Raw genomic sequence first — 10,370 nt, forward strand, 5'->3', positions numbered from 1 at the left:
ACATATGTGTAGGCCATATTCTAAAGAAAAATACATGTGAATATAATGATTAAGGTGATTTCAGTATTTTCTTTAGATTACAAGTTACAGTCAAGTAACAAAAGCTACAGACTGTGTATTGAAAACAAAATCATATCACTTTATAATTTTATACTGAAATAATATCACCATAAAAAAACAACAATTAGGGAAGCTATCACTGAACTGTAGATATTTAGGTATGCTGTTGTTAAAGCAATGTACAACTTTTGGGTATGAATTTAGTAAGCAGAAATGAAAAACATCATTACTAAACAACAAATCTCGCCTAACATGACATTTGTTTCTCAGTAAAGGTTGTTTTTTAGCGTATTGTAATGAAAAGTGATGTCTCAAATTTGACACATATGTTAGAAACCTCTCAACACATTAAACTATCAGGTAGCTCAATACAGAAATGAGAGGATTCAGATACCTCCAAATGCTAAGTTGCCAAGATAATGTTTCCCTTGAGGAATATTATCATTAAAGTATGTATGATCAATATGTGAGTGATAGCATTTTGAGTAAGGAATATGAATATGACACATGGAATGATTTCTTGTGCACAAATGATATCAAACTATTTATATATATATGTATATATGATATCAAATTATATATATATAGTTTGATATCATTTGTGCACAAGAAATCATTCCATGTGTCATATATATATATATATATATATATATATATATATATATATATATATAAAATGCTTGAATCACCACTGATGAGAAATATTTATGTTTAAATCATCAGTAAAGAGAACTATTTCTACCCTTTCAATATGAGATGGTAAGTCATTTGCACACAGTAGAACCATTAGTGGCCAGTATATTGAATCCCATGTAAAGTAATGAATTCTCCACAGACAGAGGATGATGCTATATATATATATATATATATATGATGCGTGAATCACCACTGAAGAGAAATATTTATGTTTAAATTATCAGTAAACAGAACTATTTCTACCATTTCAATATGGGATGGTAAGTCATTTGCATACAGTAGAAACATTAGTGGGCAGAATATTGAATCCCATGTAACACCAGCAATGAATTTTCCACAGACAGAAGATGATTCAGTGAGAAAACTGCCTGATCTGTCTAAGAGGGTTGCATTTTCTTATTATTTTCATATGAAATGGAACTATCAAATGAGTTCTGTTGCAGGTACAGCAAAAGTGTTAGGCTTCAATTGATTGGTCCAATACTGGAAAATTGCTGATTAGCTAGAGAAGCGACTACTTGTAAAGTGTTTGTTTATCCATTTTAGAAATATCCATATTCATATAAATTAACAAGGGACATTCTGTTTATACAAAGGATATTATGCAGTTGTTCTCTCATTTCGGTCACCTAGTCATTCGAAGTTATATGAATAGCCTCAGGAAATGTTTGGTGTTTAGAAGACCATAACAGAAATGTTGTAAGATCTCAGCAGAAACGTGTCATGTATCTTGTGTGAACCTGTTTAAAATCTATAGACTAGATTTCATGAAGGAAACTGAATATTTTTCAGTTCAGTATGCATAATTACTCCTTTAACGACTCTCCTATAGGTCTTCAAATAATTGTTTGTCCTCTGTTCATTCTGTAAATGGAAAATTGTGTTTGATGCAACAGAATACACACCCCATTATAAATATGATAGTGATTCTCAGAGTTTACTCATTGATTAGAGTTATGCAGAACGACATTTACAGCTCGTTATCCAATTTAGATAAATCTAAATTGTCAGAGATTCTATATTATCACAGTACAGTTGTTAGTTTTTAATATCTCAATGGCTGGATAAATGAGACAAAAAATAAATAGTTGGATACAGACTTTCTTGATAATGTTATTGTGTAGAAAACCAGTATCTTTCTTATGGAGATAAGTGTTACATTAAGACAACACGGGAATTAAAAAGAAATATGAAGCTGAAGGACAAAATGAACTCACAGCCTATAATGTACGAGGGGGGACCCAAAAGAAACCGGATTGTTGTCATAAAAAATTTATTGATGAACCTTTTTACAAAATTACTTAGTCACCTTCAAAATACTCTCCATTACATGCCATGAACTTATCAAGTCTCTTTTCCCACTGTTGGAAGCATGTTTGGAACTCTTCAAGTTTGATATTGTCCAGTGCCCTTTGCGAAGCTGTTTTTACCACCTCCACATCGTCATAACGCTCCCCTTTTACCGTTTTTTTCGTTCGTGGAAACATGAAAAAGTCGCACGGGGCTAGGTCCGGCGAATACGGTGCGTGGGGAACGACAGACCACCTCTAGCATGCCAAATAGTGGGTCACTCGTAAGGCCCTGTGTGCTGGAGCGTTGTCGTGATGCAGAAACCAGTCACCTGATCGGCAAAGTTCTGGGCGTTTCCTCCTCGCATCCTCTCGCAGATGCCTTAAAATATCCAAGTAAAAGTGCTGGTTAACAGTCTGGCCAGGGGGTACGAATTCCTGATGCACAATTCCACGAACATAAAAAAAGACAATGATCATCGTCTTCACATTTGACCTCACTTGCCTTGCTTTTTTTGGTCTGGGAGAGTTGGGAATCCTCCACTGGCTTGACGCTTGCTTGGTTTCTGGGTCATACCCGTAACACCAACTCTCATCCACTGTAATGACTTTGTTCAAGAAGTTTGGATCACGTGCAATCTCTGTTTTCAAGTCCTGAAACACATTCATGTGGATGGTTTTTTGTTCCTGTGTGAGAAGGCGCGGAACAAATTTAGCATCAACACGTCTCATGTGCAAATCCTCACTCAAAATCCGCTGGCATGGGCTCCAACTGATTCCTGTCTCTGCTGAAATTTGGTCGATCGTTTGGCGACGATCTTCGTTGATCGTTTGGCGGACCTTTTCAATGTTCTCCTCATTTCGCGATGTCGAAGGGCGTCCAGAACGAGCTTGGTCTTTAACACACATCTCACCACGCTTAAAGCGCCCAAACCACTCGAAAACCTGTGTGCGGCTCATAGCGTCCTCATGGAAAGCTTCATAAAGCATTTGGTGTGTCTTTGTTGCAGTTTTTTTAAGCAGGAAACAAAATTTCACGCACACTCTTTGTTCTTTTAAAGTTGCCACAACGACTTCGCGTGAGAACCCTGCACTACGTCTACGAGTGGGGGCGCCCTCGGAGTCCAGTTTCTTTTGGGTCCCCCGTCGTATATCTATAATTTTTATAGTCATAATTTATCACGCTAATGTTTAATCTTATGATATTCTGGTAGCTTAATGTGCAACAAACACGCCGATGTAGTTTCGTTGTTGGAACTCCTGGTTCCCACCTGTGAGAGGCAGTATCGCCTACTGCTGCAATGGAGGTAACTCGCGAGGAACAATATGTGGCTTTGAAATCCTGCTTCCACTCAACAAATCTTCAGCTGAGGCCTATACGATGTTACAGGAGGCCTATGGAGAGTCTGTTCTTCCCTACAGTACAGCTCGAAGGTGGTTTAAAATGATTAAAAACGGGAGATAATCAAGTTCGAAGAAAGGGGGACCTGGTGCTCCAGGTTACCTTAAGATCACTTTCTGAAATATTGAACATTTCATTGGGTGCCACCCACATGTTGGTGACACAAAAATTACACATGACTCGTGTTTTTGCACAATGGGTTCCAAGACTGTTGATTCCCAAACAAAAGGGCATTCACGTGCAAGTCTGCTTGCAGTTAAAGTTGATGTTATGTAATCACTGCTGATGAAACGTGGCTACATCATTTTGTGCTGAGAGCAAACAGCAAAGCTCAGTGTGGAAATCTCCTTCATCACTAACCCCCAAAAAAGCAAAAGTGGTTGCTTCTGCTGGGAAAGTTATGGTCATCTCATTTGTTGATATTCATGGAATGTTTTATCAGCATGATGTACCTGCACACACATCAGTAACTGGACAATAGTACAGGAATGTCTTGAAAACATTGCTAGTCCCTATCAGGCGCAAAAGACCACATTTCCGTGAAGCAGGCTGGATGCTGCACCTCGATAATGCGCGGACGCATATTACCAATGTTGTTGCTAAATATCTTGTAAAAATCAACATGGAGTGCACCCCTCACCCTCCCTATAGCCCGGATTTAGCCCCACGTGACTTTTTCTATTCCCTGACAAGAAGAAACTATTCATTGTAGGCATTATCAATCACCAGAGAAAGTGGTGAAGGCTACGGAGGTGTTTTTAAAGGACCTCTCAAAAAATGGTTTCCAGCATGTATTTGAAGACTGGAAGAAATGCTCGGACAAGTGCATCGCATTCCTGGGAGACTACTTTGAGAAGGACTATCAAAATTATGAGGATGAGTATAGGTATGTTGTCAAAACAAATGTGATTATTCTTTATTGAACAGCCCTCATATAATCGTATATTACATTCCATGCATCTGTAGCAATATTTGCACTGATGTCTGTGACACAAAAAAGAAGAGACATTGCAACTTAAAATAGCGAGCCAAGTAGGTGGCATAGAATAACACAAATGGTGTAATGAGAGACAATAACATGCAGGTTCTTTTTCACTTTAACTAGCTGCTCATAAAAGTTATAGCATAGCACAAACGTTAACAAGACAGAAAAATGTTGTAAGAGAATTGGAGTCTTACATACAGTGAAGAGAAGTGAAGTCATTACCTTCAAGCAGCACTCAGCTGCAAAAATGAATTGCATTCACTGAAGTGATATGAATTACTTGGGATGCTATAAATGTAATTAAATTAAATTACATAACTGAAATTCATTAAGAAATGCTTTAGGTTCTAGGTACTGAATGTGCCATTACAAATGAAGATGTTTGCCATACCAGGATTCGTTCCTGGACCATCTTTGTATAGTGAGCAGCTGTCTCAATCATTTTTGGAACTTCATATAGAAAATTTCGCCTACAAATGTTTTATTAGTGGCATATATATATATAAGCCATCCTCTCTCCTTCAATGATTTTCACCACAGCTCTTTAGCATATTTCTTATTATCATCTTCGAATTTTATTGTTGTTGACACATTAATGAATCTACATTCAGAGAAATTATAAATAATAAACTATGTTTTTGTCAAATAACTGATTGGTTTTGTACAAGTGGGATGGCTCAAATATTGAATAAATACAGCTCAATCACATTTGTAGTATCAAAAAATTCCATGTTGAATTACCTTAGTATTCCAACAACAAATAATAATCATGATAGAAAATTCTAAGTTTTTATGTTTGCAGGTTGATGAAACACTAAACTGCAGAAATATATAGTAAACCAGCTAAAACCTTTTGACAATTTTTGAGTAAGCAATTGGTGGTTTAGCTGCCAGTATGAGAAGATTGGTGAATACAGTGTCATTTATTCTCAGTGTTAGGTCACATTGCCCTGTCTTACATTGGAGGAAACATTACACACTGTAGAACAATGCTGGAAGAGAGATTTTATTGCATACTTTATTGTGAAAAATCCACTTTAGTTGAGCTTCTTCTAGAAAACAGTTACTGAATCTAATTTGAAGAAACTTCTGTTGTGGATTGCACTAATGACTTCTTGGACTGTGAAATTAAATAAGCCATTGAAATAAAAATTGCTGACAACACCCTTAATAAAGACAGCAGCCTGTGGCTAAACCCAGCTTGGGATCCAGTGATTTTGATGTTGAACTAAGCCCATCGAATACCAAGCCAACATTTGCCCATTCATGGCGATGCTGTGAGCACCAATGACACCATAGCTGGCAGCTAGTGTATACAGACACTTACAGCTACCCATTGGTAGTCAAACTGAACAGTTTACTTTCAGGACGAGAAAATATACTTAAATTTAATGTAAAATATCTTGAAATCTAGACGAACTTCTAAATTGGCGCATCATAGATAAATAAACAAGCCAAAGCAGACCCAACTTAGCGTGATTCATGAAAAAAGCCGAAAGCAGACTCGACCTAGTGTGATTCATGAAAAACAGAACACATGGAGTTGATAAATCAGGGTCTCTTCTTGCATATAAAATCTTTGTCTGTCCCTTTCTCGAACATGGATCTGAAGAATGGATCGTTCCAACAAGTCAAGCAAAATTAGTTTTGTCTGCTTACAGGAGGATGCTGCATATTGCTGGAAATCTATGTCATGACGTCCCAAAAAATTCTTTAAACAAAACTCCCAACACCAGAAACAGACTGGAAAGAATCAACGAACAATGCTCCAGATTTGTACTTAAGAGGCTACTCCATGACAGACACACACAGAATCCCTACAACACTATCCTACAACTTTCCAAAATTCAATTACTCTTTCCATTCCTATATCATTCTAAAAGCCATATCAGACTCACTCCACCAATATGATGAAGAATTCAACGACATAGTCCATAGACCAAAGGTACCCACAAGAATTGGGATAATTTAGCAGTGTGATACAGAAAAACAATTGATTATGCTATCGTATTTCAGACAATGTGTACAGAATGAGACGAAAATTTTACGTGCTCTAAATATCCAGTACCATGATGATAACAAGAACATCCCTCCATATTCCTCAGAGATAGAATGAAAGATTGAAAATATACCACTTGACAATGGCTTAGAGGAACGTGGTCGAAATTTCATGACAATTTAACCACTTGACACATTTGGAAGCCAGAGAACATGTAATTCAACATTACTGTCATGAGATCCTACATTTTTACATCATTGTGTATTGCCTCTTTTTGGCGTTATTATCAAATAAAATCTTGAGATTCAAACATGGAGGACATAGTTATTTTACACTTGGTGGGATAGCATAATTTGATTTTCCAAAACCTATGCTTGGTGAAATAGGGGTCATATAAGTGAGCATGTGTCGCAATTTATCCATAGATGTTTGGCCATTTTTGAAGAAATGGCAATCAAAGTTTTATAGGTGATTTCCATGTATTATATGTCTTTTACCACATAATAGCTTCAGAGGAAATAGTGGTACATTGGTTAGAGATATGTGAATTTTGCCCCCCAAGTTCGAAACACAATTATTAATTTTATTTTTGTTTTTAATTTACATACCCTATTTGTATAAGATTACTTAAACAATGTTTTCCGATGTATTGATGTAGAGTCAACTGATTTTATGTCAGCTGAATTAAATTTAAATCATGAGAAAATTATTTGAAATTGTTTTTGGTGAAATTCCTGTAGAATGTCTTGGTTCATAATCACTACAAAAGCCAGTATCCTGCAAAGTTTTGCATTACACATATTTTTGCCACGAAATTATTATCAGTGTGCAAGATCCTCACCAGTGATAACGAGTTTCTATCCTGATTGAAATTCAAATGATGGTATGTCATATTGGAATACCACCTTCATGTGATGCTCATGGTGTTTGGAATATCTGTATTTTGAATGTATCTGTGATTGGTATCATTCAAAGGGATTCACCAAATCTTCCTCAAGAATATACATATGAATAAAATATAAGAACTGGTATGAGAATGAAATATCAGAGTATGCGAATTTATAATGTTTGTGTCCCTCAACATATCACACACACACACACACACACACACACACACACACACACACACACACACACACAAAGACAGAGCATATAATAAAAGTGTGAAACTTATTGTCAATCTAGTTGTAATTTTATAATAAATATAATACCCTTGTATCCCCTAATTTGATAAGAAACTTCCATGCAGTAACCTTCTATGTAGCTGGGTAGATAAATGAATACAATAGAAGTGAAATAAATAAAACCAATAAACAATTTTCTGACATGAGGTGTACAATTAAGAAGCTGTGCCAATAACAGCTGAGCCATCATTTCATCGATGATATCACCTGGTAAAGACACACAAGTATCTCAAAAACTTTGACTGTCATTTTTCCAGAAATGCTTAAGCACCTAGAGCTAAGCTGGGACAAGTGTTCCTTTATTTTGCCTCCTCTTGCACTGAGCAATGTTCCTGGGATATGGGATGATGGCACTTCCTGTGCTCTTGTTAGTTCGATTTCTTGTTACTAGACTCTTATTCCATGGACCCCTTGGAGAGCATTATCTGGGATAAGGAAAGAAGTCAATAAAGTATCTTTCGTTTGAGTGCAGTGCAATGAAATGACATGTCTTTCTGTACAATTATAGTGTTACAATGAAGATATTAATTATGTTGCAGCTGAATACATAAATTTTAAGTTCTGTGAAGATGATATCTGATGGATTAGAAGGAATTAACGCATTGAAAGTTCCTTAACCGATTCTTGGATGCCACAGTATTGCTCACAAAGTATTTAACATACCCCGACAAATTGTTGGATAGATGTTCACTCTTCTGTGTCACTAATTTCTGTGCTAATACTTAGTTCCTAAAATGGTAGTAAAGTTTGATAATGATAGTATCGTTACATAATATATGATTTGCTCTACTTGTTTTGTAGAATTCATATCAGAATATCAAGTTTTTTTTAAATGTCTTGGCAAGAGGCTGTAGAACTAACAATAAAAAACAGTTATTACAATACTTCTCTGCATCTTGAATATATTATCCCTATGAAATGTATTTGCTCGAAATTCATTTGGAAATCATTACTGAATGACAGTACACAGAAAAAAGTAATTCCTTTATTTTTAAATCATCTGTAGGTGTAATAATATGTACTTCAAATTTTCCTGAAGTACAATGCTACATTATTTTTATGGTATGGATTTTCTGTTTAAACAGTGCAGTTTGTCTGTGATCCCAAAATCTAAAATTAATCTACCACTATAATCCCCTTTCTTCTGTAGAGTATAACCATTGATTGTGGATTCTGCAAAGTACTGGGAATTGTACATACTGAGTCTTTTCAATTAAAATTTATATGCTTTGAAACATCTGTTCATGTATTGTATTGGTTACTTTTTTAGAAAGGGAGCTGACACCCTTTTTTTATAAAATCTTCAAAAAGAAGAAAATGAAATAACATTTATGTACAACAGAAACATAAGAAGACTAAACTTGATCCTGCAATATATCATGTCTGATTTCTTCAAATTCCAAGCACCTACAACTCCATGTTTGAAATGAATATGTTACATTGCTTTCAGATTAATGCAGTTCAGATAAAGACTCTGAATCTTGTGTGTCCACTGTTCCATAATATTTTATCTTTTAAATGGCTATCATGGTTTGCACAATTGTATCACAAAATATTTGCAATAATAATAAAAATAATTCTTGATTTATTAATTCCAGTATACTATTTGTTAAGATAAATTTAGTATTATCAGTTGAAAGTCCTTGCTGTGACATAAAGTTTGTCTACTAATAAGAATATTTCCTGTACTTAGTATTCATAGATTTCATTGTTCAAAAACATTGGCAATAATGAATAGGACTGTTTCATGTCGATTTTTTGATGTAGATTCAAAATAGCGTATTTAAGTTCACCATGAAAAGGTTCATTAAAAAGTAACTTAGTATATTACAAATCTCCCTTGCACATTTTCAAGCATGTCGTTCACTTCACACAAATTTGATGTTTGATGAATGCCACATTCATGGAGTTGCAATTTTAATGGTCCTCAGTGTATATTAGATACTTTATATTTCTGGAGCACAATCAAATGTACTGTTTAAAACTAGTACAGAACATGGTGACAGTTTTGCTGTATTATTTGAAAATCCTACTCGGATTTGGACATTGACAGGCTGATCAGAAAGTCGATGCTAACTTGTTTCACTTAGTCTTTAGTCATACATTCTGCTGTTACTCAAAACAGCGCCATGAACTGCATCATAAATCGATAAATTAGGTACCATATTATGAAATCTATAACTGCATTGTGTAATATTTAAAATCAACCATTGTAAACAATGACACTTTTAGAACAAATTTAGCACAGATGTGCCACTATCAAAATTGGAAATTATAAATGAACTAAGCATATACTAATTAAGTATAAACCAACATCAGAATGTTGAAGGACACTTAAAGTGAAATACATATTTACATACATAATACCTGAAGTGATGCAATGCAAACCAGGATTTATGTTGCCACTAATGTCATAGAGAATATAAAAATGTACAAAAGGTAAGCTACAACAGATTTAGGGAATAATATTTTGATTATTTGTCAGTTTCCTGGAAACACACACTAAAGATAAAACCCACATAAAATATTTCTGGGGCACTAAACCACTAGAGAGATGGTAAAATTCGTAGCTTATATGCAGAAATGAATTATTCTGCTTATGTGACATCTTCTAATAAAGTATTACAATAGTTCTCTAGCTCAGACATAATTATGGTAAATGACCTTCACAACCTGAAATAAGTACCAATCCTTAATGATGAACAGACCAGTGGAAACGTTTGGGGTGGGGTTGGGGGGGATGATGTAAACAACA

Source organism: Schistocerca piceifrons, chromosome 3 (assembly GCF_021461385.2).
Source record: "Schistocerca piceifrons isolate TAMUIC-IGC-003096 chromosome 3, iqSchPice1.1, whole genome shotgun sequence".
In the NCBI taxonomy this organism is placed as follows: domain Eukaryota; kingdom Metazoa; phylum Arthropoda; class Insecta; order Orthoptera; family Acrididae; genus Schistocerca; species Schistocerca piceifrons.